This window comes from Lagenorhynchus albirostris, chromosome 4 (genome assembly GCF_949774975.1).
Source record: "Lagenorhynchus albirostris chromosome 4, mLagAlb1.1, whole genome shotgun sequence".
Lineage (NCBI taxonomy): Eukaryota > Metazoa > Chordata > Mammalia > Artiodactyla > Delphinidae > Lagenorhynchus > Lagenorhynchus albirostris.
In genome coordinates this window covers 126,261,012-126,276,721 of record NC_083098.1, presented here as the reverse complement: position 1 = coordinate 126,276,721, position 15,710 = coordinate 126,261,012, and the positions used below count along the sequence as shown (strand labels likewise).

General features: G+C 41.3%; 1 protein-coding gene and 1 pseudogene across 2 annotated transcripts in view; both read right to left on the bottom strand.

Moving 5' to 3' along the window:
• SYNPO2 (synaptopodin 2) overlaps positions 1-15,710 on the bottom strand; it is a 171,796-nt gene that overhangs the window by 101,701 nt on the left and 54,385 nt on the right. The window lies entirely within an intron of this gene.
• On the bottom strand, positions 6,660-7,491 carry LOC132519481 (ran-specific GTPase-activating protein-like; annotated as a pseudogene).

Here is a 15,710-nt window from a genome sequence, read left to right as displayed (position 1 = left end):
AAACTGCCAGGGGGAGGGAGACTGCCTTTTCTTCCTCCCTAGAGAGCTCATATCTCAATTCTGGCCAAAAGGTATTGCTTGAGTACTGAGGTGTGGGAGCTAGAGGGAGAGATGATGGAAATAAACCACATTTTCGGTTTCCCTTTTCACTCCAGCAGCCAGAATGGATGGTGGAGAGCTTCACAGCCATTGTCATTGAGTCCCTCTGTCTGAACTGCCATCCTCTGACCCACCTAAGATTAACTGTGCTTGTCCTGTCAGACTTGGGTTTCTGTGATCTGCAATCCCATCCCCTCTCTATTTCTTCTTAGCATCTCAAATGTAATAATTTAATTCATCCTCAGACATGTTTAACTCTCATTCTCTACCCTACTTTCATACATGTCCTCTCTTTCATTTCTCTTTTCATATGATGGGACAAAATACACCACCACAAGGCAAGCTCAGTAATGTGTATCTGCAACGGAGTAAGTTCTCACCCAATGGCTGCACCCGTAATTTCACTTGGCCCTCAGTTTAATTTGCCCTCAGCTTTTGGACATTACAGACAGTTTGCATTCCTCAAGCCCAGGATCATGGCTAGTAGGGTAGTAGGGAGAAAAGTGCCTGTCATTCTCCAAAGATACGACCTGCCAACAAAAAACCATTTCCAAACATGGAAACATGAGTGGATCAGTTTGGGGCAGATGGAAGTTTCTGCCAGTTCTTAATTTTGCCAATCTCCCTAGCTGATTTCTCAACCACTTAACACAGGATGAAAGGGGAAAAAATGACTTCTATTTCCAACACTTAGGCTCTATTAGAAATGATAAAAGTTTTTTCATAATAAGTAAAATAGATAATAGAAAAATTAGGGGCCCGAGGATTATCCTGAAACCCTTTACAATTATGGAAAGTTCATAGCAAGGTTAAGGTTTTTTTTTTTTAAGTAAGAACTGAATATTTTCATTACCTTCTCTGTAGGTACTTTATAGCTAAGTTTATTTTTGCATTGCCAGAAAATTTTTAGCTGTTCACTGATTAATGGAAGGAACATGTACCCCCAACCCAAAGGCATAAAAGTTCCAAAAATGCATTATCAATGCTTCCTTTATAAATTGACTGTCTTCTATCACTCCGTGATTGGGGCTTCAGAAACTTTTTCTTTTGTTTTCCTATTACTTTTCTAATCAGGTTTTCTCTGTTTCCTTTGCTGACTCTTCTTTCTCCTCTATTCCTAACAGTAGGTTCTCTCAGGGCAAATTTTTGGCTTTTCTCTCTGAAAGCAATCCCTCAGTGGGCTTCTCTGCTCTCAGGGATTCAGCCATTGCTTCTACGTGGATTCTTCAAATCTACAACCACATTAACAACTGGTTGCCAGTCATCCACTACATGAAAGCCTGCTCTGTCTTCAAAACAATAGATTCAAAAGTAAAATTACATCTTTTCTACAAACAAGGCCCTAGCTTCTTATTCTGTCAGTGGAGTTAAGACTTAAATGAAGGTAACATCCAAAGAGCCATATACTAGAAATTGACAAGGGATTAGAAATAAGCCTGCCTTCCTGGTGATTCACTGCATCAATTTTGGGACCAAACATTTTATGGGTTACTTAATTATCCTCTATTGCTTTACATTTGCGTGTCAGTGATTTGATGAATATTTATTAAGCACTTACTCTGTGCCAGGTGCTGCTCTAGATGCAGGCAAACAGCAGTGAACATGAAAGACCCTAAAGGACTTTGCAATTTTAGAGGGAAGAAGCCAATGATAAACTCATAAAAATATAAAATAAAGTACCAATAAGAGCAATATAGAGGGTAAAAACAGGCTAATGCGACAGAGCAGGGATAGGATGGGGTGGAGGCTGCTTTAGATGGGTGGTGCCTCTCTGAGGAGGTAGTATTAGAATTTACACCTGGATAACAAAGATACAGAAATGCAAAGATGGGATGCAACATACTAGGAAAAGTATGTTGCAATCCAAAGGGAGAGTATATTCAAAGGCTCTGAGATGTGGACAAGCTTAGCATATTTGAGGAAAAGTAAAAGGAAATGAGGCAGTAAAAGGCAGGTATCAACTCATGTGGACTCTGTAGGGCATGGTTTTTCAACCTTGGCACTATTGACATTTGAGACCAGATAATTCTTTCTTTTTGGACCCTGTTTTGTGTAGTGCAAGGTGTTTAGCAGCATTCCTGGGCTCTACCCACTAGACTCCAGTAGGCTCTCCCCAGTAGTAGCAACCAAAACATGTCTCCAGAAAGTGCCAAATGTCTTTGGCATTGTGAAGGTGAAATAGTCTCCAGTTGAGAACCACTGCTGTAGGCCAAGATAAGAAATTTGGATGTTATCCTAATTGCAGTGGGAAGCTATTAGAACATCTTAGGTAGAGAGTGATAAGAAATGAGTTGCACTGTAGGACGTTTACACTGGCTTTTGTGGAAAGAGACAAGAGTAGAGGCAGGGAAGAAATCAGAAAGCTACAATATAAGCTTAGGTCAGACACAATGGACTGAAATGGTAGCCAAGAGGATTCATCTGGGAATTAGGTAGAGGGGGTTGAAAGGAAGAAAAGAATCAAGCATGATGCTTAGGTTCTTTGCTGGAGCCATGAAGTAGTTGGACCTAAGCCTTAAGCCTGAGATGGTAGTGCCATTTATTGACAGGGAAGACTAGGAAACAGAGTGGTGGGTGCAGGAGATAGAAATCAAGAATTCTGTTGGCCATACTAAGTTTGAGATGTCTATTAGGTATCCAAGTGCAGATGTGAAGCAGGCAGTTAGATACATGAGTGTGGCACCTAGAGGAGAGTCAGGATTGGAGATTTAAATTTATAGATCGAATTTGAAGATGAGAACTAGATGAGATTCCCTAGTGTATTAACTTCCTGTGGATGATATAACGAACTGAGTACACACTGGTGGCTTAACACAACAAAAATGTATTCTTTCACAGTCTGGAGGCCAGAAGTCCAAAATCAAGGTGTCTGTAGGGGCTGTACTCCCTCTGGAGACTCTAGGGGAGAATCCATTCCTCACTTTTTCTAGCTTCCGGTGGCTGTCAGCAATCCTTGACTGCGGCCTTTTGGCCACACCTCTCCAAGCTCTACCTCTTTGGTCACAATGCCTCCTCTTCTGTCTGCCAAATCTCCCCTGTGTTTCTCTTATGAGGACATTTGTCATTGGATTTAGGGCCCACCTGAATAATACAGGATGATCTCTTCATCTCAAATTCCTTAATTTAATTACCTCTGCAAAGATCCCTTTTCCAAAATCAGGTAACCCTCACAAATTCTGGGAATTAGGATGGTGACATATCTCTTTGGGGCCACCACTCAACCCACTACACCTAGGGAGAGAGTACAGATAGAGAAGACAAAAGGCTTGCTCCAAGGCTGGCACTCCAATGACAGCGCCTTGGAGACTCCAACACACAGAAGTTAGTAGAGGATGAAGAGCTAGGAAAGAACAGCCAGACAGTGCAGGGGCCACAGACGACTAGAGCGAGAGCCTGGGGTTCCTGTTTCTTTTCTCTCTCTCATGTTTCTTTGCACCATATTTGTCCCAGAATAATTTTGAAAGATACTCCTTGAATTGAAATGAATGTTTACAGTGATCTTCTTAAAAAGCACATTGTTCAGGCCATTAAACTTCCTTGAGCTTGTTGGAAAAACTCAGAGGTAATCATCCACACGTTTATTGCTTTAGGTGAGCACATGGAAAAAAGAGAAAGAAAAAAAAAACGTTTTATTTTGTGCCAAGTTTTTACTATAAAAGTAACCATCACTCTTCTTTTAATTCTTTATTCCCAAGGCACAAAGGACTAACATTTGAAACCTATTTAGCAAATTCTTTGAAACTTGTAGCAAACTTCCAAAGTTAAATTTAGGATTCAAATCTCTGTGATTAGTCAGTGAAGTGAAAGGGACGGAGAGTAATGATTCAAGGAAACTGCTTTCCTCTGATGCCCTGATATGGTAACGGAAAATATATCTTCACTCCGGGGGAAAATATATTCATTGTCTTTTCATAAAAATAATAGATTCAGTGTTACCAGTAACTTTATTTTATTTTATTTTATTTTAAATTTTTTTATAAATTTATTTATTTTATTTTTGGCTGTGTGTTGGGTCTTCGTTGCTGCACGTGGGCTTTCTCTAGTTGTGGTGAGCAGGGGCTACTTTTCACTGCAGTGCTCAGGCTTCTCATTGCAGTGGCTTCTCTTGTTGTGGAGCACAGGCTCTAGGTGCGCAAGCTTCAGTAGTTGTGACACTCGGGCTCAGTAATTATGGCTCACGGGCTTAGTTGCTCCGCAGCATGTGGGATCTTCCCGGACCAGGGCTTGAACCCGTGTTCCCTGCATTGGCAGGCAGATTCTTAACCACTGAGCCACCAGGGAAGCCCTACCAGTAACTTTAGAGTCAATACTTCTCAGCTTTACATACTAATGAACAAATATATCCTAAAACCCTTTGAATAGAAATATATCATGCAGGATCAAAATGTCATCTGTCTTACAGTGTAAAAATTGGTAACTTGGAGAAATACATTTTAAATCAGAGTAAAATGAATGTATGGCATCAGAATGCAGGAACACTAGTCCTTCCCCCGCACCCCCAGGTGTGGCTCTCTTACTGGATGGCAAGGTTCTCTAGGTCCTACCTCTCAAAAACTCTAGGGGGAGCAATTTGAGGGAAAGTTTCAACTTTTCTTCTAGTCATCTTCCTTCTAGAAGGAAAACGATGACTGAAGCAGTCTGTTTCCTGAGATGATTGAAGACTGCAAGAGGAGGCTTGAAGAATTCTCTATAGTTTCTCTGGGCTCACACAACTGTGGACAAGTTGTAGGGCGGAGCTATTCAGGATCCTCATCCCCTCCACTGGAGATGGATTCAGTACTTGCAGTCTTGTACTTTTGACCCTCTCCTCCATCTCCCACCCTCACTCCTACCTGCCACAGGGTCCTAAGGGGTAAACAAAACTATATAAGGCTGAGTTCTGCTTGTCTAGGGCCTTACACCTCCCAATCAAGTACAAAATCTACTAAGTAATGGACCAGTCAATTAACTTGGTGTACGAAGTTGAAGACAAGTGCACTTTATCCTTAAAATCGGAGGATTTAAAGTAATATGACGTGTCTGAACATCTTTGAGATCACCTCCCACCACCCCCACTACCATACATGCACCACATATATCCAAACCAATATTCTGATCTGAATAAGCATTTGGATGGTAATGTCAACTAATGGAAACATAAACAAACCACATTTTTTTGAGATGCAGAAAGGATGAAAACAATGCCTACTATTCGAGAACACAACAGAGTAAATTGAAAAGTGCCTTGAAAAATAAAAGTTAAAGCAGGAAAAGTGTCAAGGAATTGCTGAAGCTAAGAAATGATGCACGACTTGCCAAAAGTCCAAAGTTCAACAAGCAGCTCTTTGATGTGACTAGAGAATTAACTCATCTCTGCATTGTGTTCACTACATAAGTGGAGGGGTATTTTGGCAAGAAAAGTGGCAGCAGATTCTTGGCTTTTCCCATCAGGCTCTGACAGGAGTGAGCAGCCCTGGGTTCCAGTGCAGACTCTGTGACCTTCCCCTTTTGTGACTGAAATAAGTCCTTGTCCCCTTCTGAGGCCCTCTTTCTCCATCTACAAAATAGGAGCAATAACGAACACACACACATTCGAAGGTTTGTTGTAAGGATAACATGTATTAGCAGATACGAAAGTGCTTTGAAAAAGTTTAAAGTTGCAAGTCATTTTATCATGCAGTAATGGGAATCAGGATTGAGATTTTTCTGACACTACTCAGTCCTCGTAATCAACTAGGATAATCACCATTGTTTGCATCAGACCTCCTCAGATAGTAATTAGAGTAGCTACCATGTATTTAGTGTCACATGAACAGAGCATTTAACAATAATCTTTGATATAGAGTTATTACTTCCATCTTCACAGATGACAAAAATAAAGTCCAGAGGGATTAAATGGCTTTCCAAACCACAATTCTGATAAACGGAGGAGCTGGGGTTTGAATCCAGATCCAATTCCCAGGCACATTCTCTTACATACTAGGTCACACAGAATGAAGACCAGAGAGATATGAAACATGGCCCCCAATTGCATGGGTGGGTGTATTGATGGACCCCAGCCTACCTATTCTCTTCACTAATTCTCAAGAGCCTTTCAAGTCAGCAGCATCCACTAGGTCCCTGACATGGAAGATCACAGGGAACTTCCCTTGGGAGGTGCCTCCTGTGTTTGTGGGGAATGGTTTTTCCAAATAAAGATCCCAGTTTCAAAGACCTTTGCCAGGACACTCTTTGGACCAATTGTGAGTGAGTTCATAAGCTTTTTATCACCATGTTATCTTCCTGCATCTATTCTCCATGTAACTAAAGAAAAGGAATAAAATCACCCAAGCTCTATGGCTTAGAAACCATTTTATTTTACTGTTGAGTTACACTTGCTTCCATCTGTCCCACCAAGCTTCCTCCCTTGTTGTTTTATTATGAGTGCTCAATAAGCATTATTGATTGACTGGGTGTCTAAGTAGGGACTGATTTACCCAATAAGGAATATTTTTTTTTCAGGTTCAACAAATGTTTTGTTTATTTGCTATTTTGATGACTACAGATAAATGTTTCCACTATGGAAAAGAAAGTTAGCACAGTACATTCTCACGACTGGGTAACGGATTTTCTGAAGTCGTTTTCATTAGGGCAAAAACTTAGAAAAAAACAACCTGAATATTGGAGGCCAGTACTTTATATAAAGTCCCTTGTAAAAACAAAACAGAATAAAAACAAACCAAAAAGAAGAGGGCAGGGCAAAATTTAAAAAAAGAAAAAGGGAAAAGACAGGGAGAAAGGACACAACGGGAGCCGACTCATTGCTCCTCTTCAGCCGCCACTTTGGTCTCGTCCTCGGGCTCCCTGCCCTCCTTCACCGAAAGAGCTTCTAGCTTCTCGGCTACTTTCTCGACACTGTCATTTTTGCCTGTTCCTTTCTTTTCTCTCTCTTCAATCTCTTTCCTGCATTCTTCAAACTTCGAATTTCTGTGCGTTCTCGGCGTTAAGGAAGCGGATGGCCGGCAGCTCCTGCTTGGGGCGCTGGCCGGCGAAGTCGGCGTGGGTAGTCCAGACCCAGGTGCGGTCACTGCCCGCGTTCGGCTCCAGCTCCACCACCGGCGTGATGCAGTGGTTGGCGCAGGGCTGGAGGGTCTCGTCCCTGCGCATGAGGAAGCGGATGGTCCCCTTCTCCTCGTGCTTCAGCAGCTTGACATGCCTTGTACCCAGCTCCTTCCCCTCCGGGAGGTCGTTCTCCGAAGCGAGCCGGAACAGCTTGGCCCGCATTTGAAAAAGCTCCTCTTCATCTTCTTCCAGCGTTTTAATTTCTTGCTCAGGAAGAGAAACTATGGGCTCAAACTGGGGGTCATGGTTGGACTCGTCGGCATTCTCGGTGGACGTGTCGTGCTCCTCGTGGGTGTCCTTGGCAGCCGCCATGAGCGCGGCAGCAGCGGCTCGGCGAGCTCCGTGGTCGCGGCCTCCCGGCGGCCGGTCACAGCTCCTGCCTCCGCGTCTGGCGTCGGCGCCTCCCTCCCGCCCGCTCTTCCCTCCGCCCCGCGACCCGAACCCCGACCCCTGACCCCGGCGGCGGGAAACGCGCTGGCAGGAGTAATGGTGATGTTGACAAAATTACGGTAATTACAAGCTAAAAGAATGAAGTTGTGACTACTTATATCTACATTGTGTAATGTGAGTGTGCTGGTCCAGTAACTTTTTCTGTGTTCTCATGTCTCTTCCTCCTCTCTGCAACTCTTAGAGCTGTTGGCCACAATTTACTTCTTGAAACCACTTCCTTCCTCGGCTTCCATAAAGCTTATACCATCCTGATTCTCCACAGCCTCTACTTTAATAACTGCATCGTCTCAGTTTCCTTCAAGAGCTTTTCTTCCGCTTCGTATTCCTCATACATGGACATTACCTCCGGTCATATCAGTCCCCTAGCCTCTCTTCAAAATCAGTCCCCATCTATGGAGATGGCTTCTGAATCTGTCTTCAAACCCCTAATCTCTCTCCTCATTTCCAGTTTGTATCTACTTTTCATCTGGATTCCATCTTACTCTGTGTTTCCCAGGTTAAAAACCTTTGAAATAATCTTTGATGATTTCCCTTAGGTTTCCAGAACAGTTCATACAATTCCTCCTATTTCCTTAGTAATAGTTCTAGAATGTATTATGCCTTCTTTTTTATTTATTCAAAATATATCTATTGAATTCCAGGCCCTCATCTTGAAAAATGCACAAACTTCTGAGTAAGGCCCTGTTTCCTTTTTCTTATCCCTTCTATTCTTGCACATGGTTGCCAAATTTGTATTCCCCAAATACTTTTTTTACTTTCCCACTCTTGCACTTGACCTCTTAAGACAGCTCTGCTTTATCTATGAAATGAAGTCCAAATTCTTTGCCTGAGAGTCACATCCTTGTAACATCTGGATTTAAGCAACCTTTGGAAACACATCTGTTTTTCTCTACTTGAACCTGTTGCTTTGGTTAGGCTGGTCTTCCTGTTCCTCCCTTATAGTAATGCTTTGTTCATTTTGATCTCTGAATATTGGCTCAAGCCCTTCCTCTCACCTAGAATGCCTTCTGTTCTCTCATCCAATTCTTCCAGTTAAAAAGGCCCAATTCCTCAATTCTTCTCTTCCTAAAAAGCTTCTCCTGGTTACTTCAGTCCAGAGTAAAATAGGCAAGGGAAACATTCTCTAAATCTGCAGCTCTCATGGCCTCAGAGCCCATGCGCCACCTAAGACACACTATTGTGGGACATTTCATATTGTGGAACTGAGTTATCATTTAGCTTCTCACATGTGAACATTTAAATTTCCCATTATGTTGTACCTTCTCTGACGACAGAAGCAGTTTGGCATGGTGGTAAAGCGTATGAAGTCTAGAGCAAGACTGTCTGGGCTCAAATCATCACTTACTATCTATGTGATCTTAGGCAGTGTATTTTATTACACCTTAGTTTTCTCATCTGTAAAACTGTGGATAATATTATACTCCCCTCATAGACTTATCATGGGGATTCAATGAGTTAATATGTGTAAGATGCTTAGACAGTGCCCAGCACATAATAAGTACTTTGTAAGTGTTAGCTATTATTCTTCCTTATATATTTCCCCACGTATAGCTAGCTAGCTAGCTAGATAAACATATCTATCTATCTACACACACACATATTATATCTATATCAACATCTATATCTATATATCTGAAAAAATAGTTAATCAACTAACCAGTTAATTTGGGGAGTGTGGAAATACCATCGATTTCAAGAATATATATATGTTTCTCTCTAGCTCAGTTTTGTGCCTGAATTATGCCTAGAGTTCCTTCAGCTTCTCATTCTTTTCCTGACTTAACATGAGTGTTCTTCTAAGACAGAGAGATGGGCAGCGGACTTAATTTCAGTTAAGACTTTGACCAGAATAGAAATACCCATTTTTAGTTGAACATCCTTTCCCATTTGAGACATAAATATTCCCTAAATGGCAATGATGAGTCTATATAAAAGGATGCTTTGTATTACAATTTGTGTTCGGTTTGGAAATAGGATCTAGGACTTTCCCCATGAATAATCTTCCTGAAGTTAAAAACAAGAGAGAGAGAGAGAAATGGGGAAAAAAAAAAAACCACTTAAATGATGAAGACATTTAAGGCACATCTGTAGCCAAATTGCCTTTTTTTAAAACACCTTCTTTTGTTTTAAAGATGTGTACAGATGGTAAAATATGATTACATGAAAATTTATGTACTTAAATCTTTTAAAACACTGAAATAAAAACGTGATTTTATAACATAACACAGTAAAACCTATATGAGAAGAGCATACATAATTGGTGATGCTAAGGAGAAGTTACAGGCAGAATCTGAGGAGAGAGCTATAGACACCATGTAGACAGATATGGGCCATGTGTCAGGAGAGGGGAGATGGACAAGGACCTGAGCAGGAATCCTGGCCTTCTGGGAGGGGTGAAGGGGACACAGGATCTGCTCCACCTTTCTGCATTCTAATGCATTCTTCACCAAGCCCAGAGGAGTTCAGTTTTGTTGGAGAAAAATTCACTGGAGAGGACCAAGAGAGATCAGTACCTCTGATTCTCCATGGAGCTCATCAATACTCAATTTCACGCTGGCTTATGGTCTTCACTTTGGTGATCTTTGGCAGTCTATATTAATTCCTAGGAGTCTATAATAAGCAGGGTGGTTCTGCAGTTACACATGAAAATTATGAAAATACAACAATAGGTATTATACATGGCACAAAGTGTTCAAAGCTTCATGGTGTGCACAATTATGAGCAATTTTTGATTTTCAAAAGGAATGGCTATAGTTGGAGAAAGGTTGGGTCCTGCAGAATCTCTCCTGTTCTGGCCTGAAGTTAATACCCTCTAACACCACTTCTGAGACCCCTATGCCTTTAGTCATTAATTAGTGCATTCAAATAATCAATGAATAATGAGCACCTATCCTGTCCCAATGTGATGAATCCTATGAAAGGAGAAGTACAGGGTATTGGTGAACTTTAGAAACAATGGTGTGCCCATTAAAAGCTTCAAATTATAATAAATGCAGGAGAACTTTTATCATTTTCTCTGAACTCTCAACATAGTTCGGATGAATCAGCTAAACATTTTAGCTCAAAATGAATCATGTGTTTAAACTCATATGTGAGGGTTAAAAAAGGGTTGTCTTCCTACCCCTTATTACAAAACTTCCGTTAAATGAAGTGCCAAGGTCACTTATTAGTTATGCTAATGGAACTACAACCTTGTTTTCTTTCTTTTCACCTTAGGTTCTTGGGGTGGGGGGAGGCAGAAGGACTTATTTAAAGGAAAAAATGTACGCTTGGCAGGGTTCTGCGTTAGAATTCTGACTTTGCTAGTTTCAATCTGTATCTACAACTTTGAAAATTACTCAACGTCTCTGAACTTCAGTTTTCTCTTCTATAAAATTGGCATAATAATAATTCCTTCCGGGGTTGTTGTAGGACTAGAAATAAAGCTTTATAAAGCACCTGGCACAGTGCCTGAAACTTTATAAAACACTTCATAAATAGTATATGTTAGTATCATTGTTGAAAACTACCAAATTCTCCTTTGTTGACTTGTATGTGTAATGATGAGAAGGTGCCTAATTGTTCTATCTGGAAAGATGAATTAAATACCTACCATTCAATGTGATCAACTAAAATACCAACAAAACAACTGAATAGTAAGATTTAATACTTGTGTTTACAGATTGCTATTACATTATTTCTGGCATTTTTTTTTTTTTACCAATCTACACTCTTACTGGAATGGAATTTGAGAATTATATGTAAAATCAATGAGTTAATTCAGAATACATAATTACAAGTAACTCGGATTCAGACAGAATATCCCCTTTTCTCATAAATAAAAAGTTTAGTGTTGAATATTATATAAGAGAAAAAAAGAGAGCTATTTCACTAAATTCAATACCAGAAGAAGGAATAAGCTATATGTGATAAATGAAGTCTTGGTGAATTTATCTCTACTGAAAATGCCTATTGCTCTGGTTAGGCATCTTGCATATCTTATCTGTAGTCTATCTTCATAATCATCTTCAAAGTGGTATAGGGAGATTTCCGCCCCCACTTCTAATTTTTCCAGGGTGGGGAGGTGGGGACCTATTGTCTCCTCTTTACCACTCTTCACTCACTCTTGGAGGAGGAGGAAGAGGGCCTTGCCTGATGGTTGAGACTGGGAGCAGGGACTGGGCAAGCCCAGCTCAAGTCACACCTCCTCTTGCTCTTCCCAGCTCAGGAGACACCTTACCCAGGATCTGTTCTCAGCTAGATCATGTGATAAGTTTAGAAGAGTGGCTGGGAATTCCCTGGCGGTCCAGTGGTTAGGACTGCTCTGCACTTTCACTGCCAGGGCCCTGGTTCAATCCCTGGTCAGGCAACCAAGATCCCACAAGCCGCAAGGCACGGCCGAAAAAAAAAAAAAAAAGCTCATTATGTCTATCCACCCTGGCCACATCCTCAAATTCAGCTTAATTTAGTTTAGTTTTTTTTTGGTTTTTTTGGGTTTTTTTTTGCGGTACGCGGGCCTCTCACTGTTGTGGCCTCTCCCGTTGCGGAGCACAGGCTCCGGATGTGCAGGCTTAGCGGCCATGGCTCATGGGCCCAGCCACTCCGCGGCAGGTGGGATCTTCCTGGACCGGGGCATGAACCCGTGTCCCCTGCATTGGCAGGCAGACTCTCAACCACTGCGCCACCAGGGAAGCCCTTAATTTAGTTTTTAAAAGTTTTTATATTTAAATCTTCATCTGTTTCCTATGTTTTGCTTCTTAATTGTTTCCAATCTCTTGACTACATCCTCAAATTCAGTTTAATTTAGTTTTTAAAAGTTTTTATATTTAAATCTTCATCTGTTTCCTATGTTTTGCTTCTTAATTGTTTCCAATCTCAAGACTAGATATAATTTGCATTTTATGATGAAAAGACTTATGTTTGGAGAAGTAACATATATAGCCCAAGATTACACAGTAAACAGCTGAGTTAGAATTCCAGCCCTGGCCCACTTTACTGTACACTTTAGTTTCTTTTCAGGATACAATGTTGCCTTCTTTTTGTTGAACAGTAAAAATCACATAACAGCAGTAATAAAACTCCTGGTCCTATTTGGAAGCTATATATTTTCACACTTGCGCCGCAACAAACTTGCTATCTCTTTATGTACTGGTCCTGTCTGGTAACAGAAAGTGTCTGCTCTGAACTTCCGTCCTTATATTCTGTCTCTACACAAACCAAGTACATAGAGAAAGAAGACAGGGGACAGAATTAATTAGGCCATAATGTCAGTCAACTCCTCCCTCCCCCAGCTCCCTCCCAACATATCTCACTGTTTAGGACTAGTGATTTTTCTAGATTTATCTATGCAATAGCATGAAGCCTTGAATAACTTTATACTTGGGTAAAACTTTCTACGTACTTGTGTAGAAATGGACCTTCAGAGTGCCTGGTTACATTATTTGCACACTTGAATATCTTTCTCCTTTTCCACAGCTGATTTAGTTTATGGTTCTGACTTTCTGGGACACAACCCTGTATTAACTATATTTAACTACATTAACTGTATCTTCTTATCTTCTATATTCTTGATACTCTAACATCGGGGACCTCACGGACTAGAGAGGGACTGCCTCTCCCAAGTTAGCTAATTCCTAGAGAGTGAACAACGTGCTTTGCCTTTGAGCACAATGTTGATGCAGAGCAACCGATTCTGAGCGCACACCCCCACCTGCCTCCTCTGTTCAGCGCTCCAGGAGGCAGCACTCCTCTGCCCTAATCAGCTCAGGACCAGGTACCAGACAGCGAGGGGCCACCTTGATAATCCAGAGCCCTCCAAGATCATCCAGACTATCCAATCCTAAACCTGCTCACCTGGCCTTGCCCACTCCCTCCCTGGAAAGCACCGTAAAGGCTTTGCCCAAGGTCTCCCTCTCGCCCCTCCTCCTTACCAACCCCGGTTGTTCCCCATGTGGCCCTTCATGGTATGGCATGTCCCCTCCCCTTGGGAACTGTGAGTGACAAACTACAGTTGACCCTTCAACAGCACTGTGTGGGTTCACATATATGAGAATTCTTTCCAACAGTAAATACAACAATACTCCAGGATCCATGGTTGGTTGAATCCAAGGATGAGGAACCGTGGATACAGAGGGCTGAGTATAAGTTATGCGTGATTTCCAAATGCAAGGAGGGTTGGAGCCCCTAACTCCCACTTTGTTCAAGGACCAACTGTATCTTTTCAATGGCAATTATCTCCCGATCTTTTGGCCTTACCATATCTGAATATAAACAAGATCCTGAGTATATTTAAAACAAATCCATACCCTTGCAAATAGCAAAAGAATACATGCAACCATATATATATTTTAATATACTTGCCTTTTTGTAGCAAAGTTATACTACAAATATACTATATATTCAAGTCTTAAGTTATACTGTAAAGCCGTATTACCGTAAATTAATGAAATAATAATTTTCTATGATTCTTTAGATAAATAATATACTATTGAGACAAGGATATGGAGGTTGTTTTCTATTGTGATTTCTTTTAATGGAATGTTGTTTTCTGAACTTCATTACATGCATTTGATAGTGGTTTAGAGTGAAAGCAATTTGAAGCCACCTGGTTGCCTTACAGATTCAAATGGAATTTTTCTGTAAGCTTCATGAAGACAGGAGTTATTTTCAATATAAATATTATGAAGCCAGAATGAAACAAAACTAATTATAATTTTTATGTACATTCTAGAGGAAAAATGCAGGATAGCATTACTCGATACTATATGTAAAAGCACCTAGCTAGGTGATCAACATGTAGTAGAATTTTTTTTTTTTTTTTTTTTTTTTTCCGGTACGCGGGCCTCTCACTGCTGTGGCCTCTCCCGTAGCGGAGCACAGGCTCCGGACGCGCAGGCTCAGCGGCCATGGCTCACGGGCCCAGCCGCTCCACGGCATGTGGGATCTTCCCGGACCGGGGCACGAACCCGCATCCCCTGCCTCGGCAGGCAGACTCTCAACCACTGCGCCACCAGGGAAGCCCAGTAGAATTTTTAAATGCTATTTTTCCCTACCAATATCTATAAGAGCACCCAAAAAGATTTGTGTTCCATTTTAGAGGGAAGTTGAAGTATTGAAAACTAACAGCAGTCTACCAGGGTTAGGGTAGTATTTCTCAACCTTTTTTCATGATCATTTTCTAAGGGAGTCTTTTTTCCTGATTGTCCCCAACCCATGAAATGCTAATGCTACAGATATACTACACACATGTGTACGTGCTGTGGTCCTCTGGAGGCCCACAAACCAGTATAACAGCTAAGGTATTTTTTTGCCCCTAGAGAACTAATTTTTACCCCCATGGGGGTGATCTCACTTCACTGATAACCAGTGAGAATACATGGTTAGAGTTACCAATGGTTCTTAACCCTGGCTACTCACTAGAACTACCTGAAAGGGATTTAATTACCAGGTCCCCCTTCTGAGATTTTTATGTAATTCATCTGGAATGGGACCCAGACTTTGTTATTTTAAAACTCTCCAGTGGGTTAGATCTAGAAAGATCCTTTACTGCTAACCAGAGAGAAGCAAGTCTAAGTGCTTATTCAATACTTTAAGCCTGTGACAAGTTAACCAAGTAACATGACATGGTGTGTTTGTAATTTACCTTCATTGTAAATTGACATATAATACATCAATTCTTTCACACTGTAATAAAAACTTGTATATTTATATGAATGTCCTATGTACAATTAGGGAACAAATGTGGTAGGGAAAGTGAGCAATGATCATGATTCCGGGAATGTGGTATTTAAAGGAGAAAATCCCCCCTTTTCATTTTGGGGCAGCAGAGGGACGTTACCCGGGGCAGGAGAGTGCTCAGTTTACACTGTGACCGCAGGAGAGCCTGTTTTGGTAGAATCGTAGTTCTCAAACTGTGGTTCCTGGACCTTAGAACTTACTAGAAATGCAAATTATTGGACCTTACCCCAGACCTACTGAATCAGAAATGTGTGGAGTGGGAGACAGTGATCTTTGGTTTAACAAGCCCCCAGGTTATTACCGTGATCCACTCTTGAGTTTGAGAACCACTCAGCCATGGTAAAGCATGGTTCCTGAGCATCGTA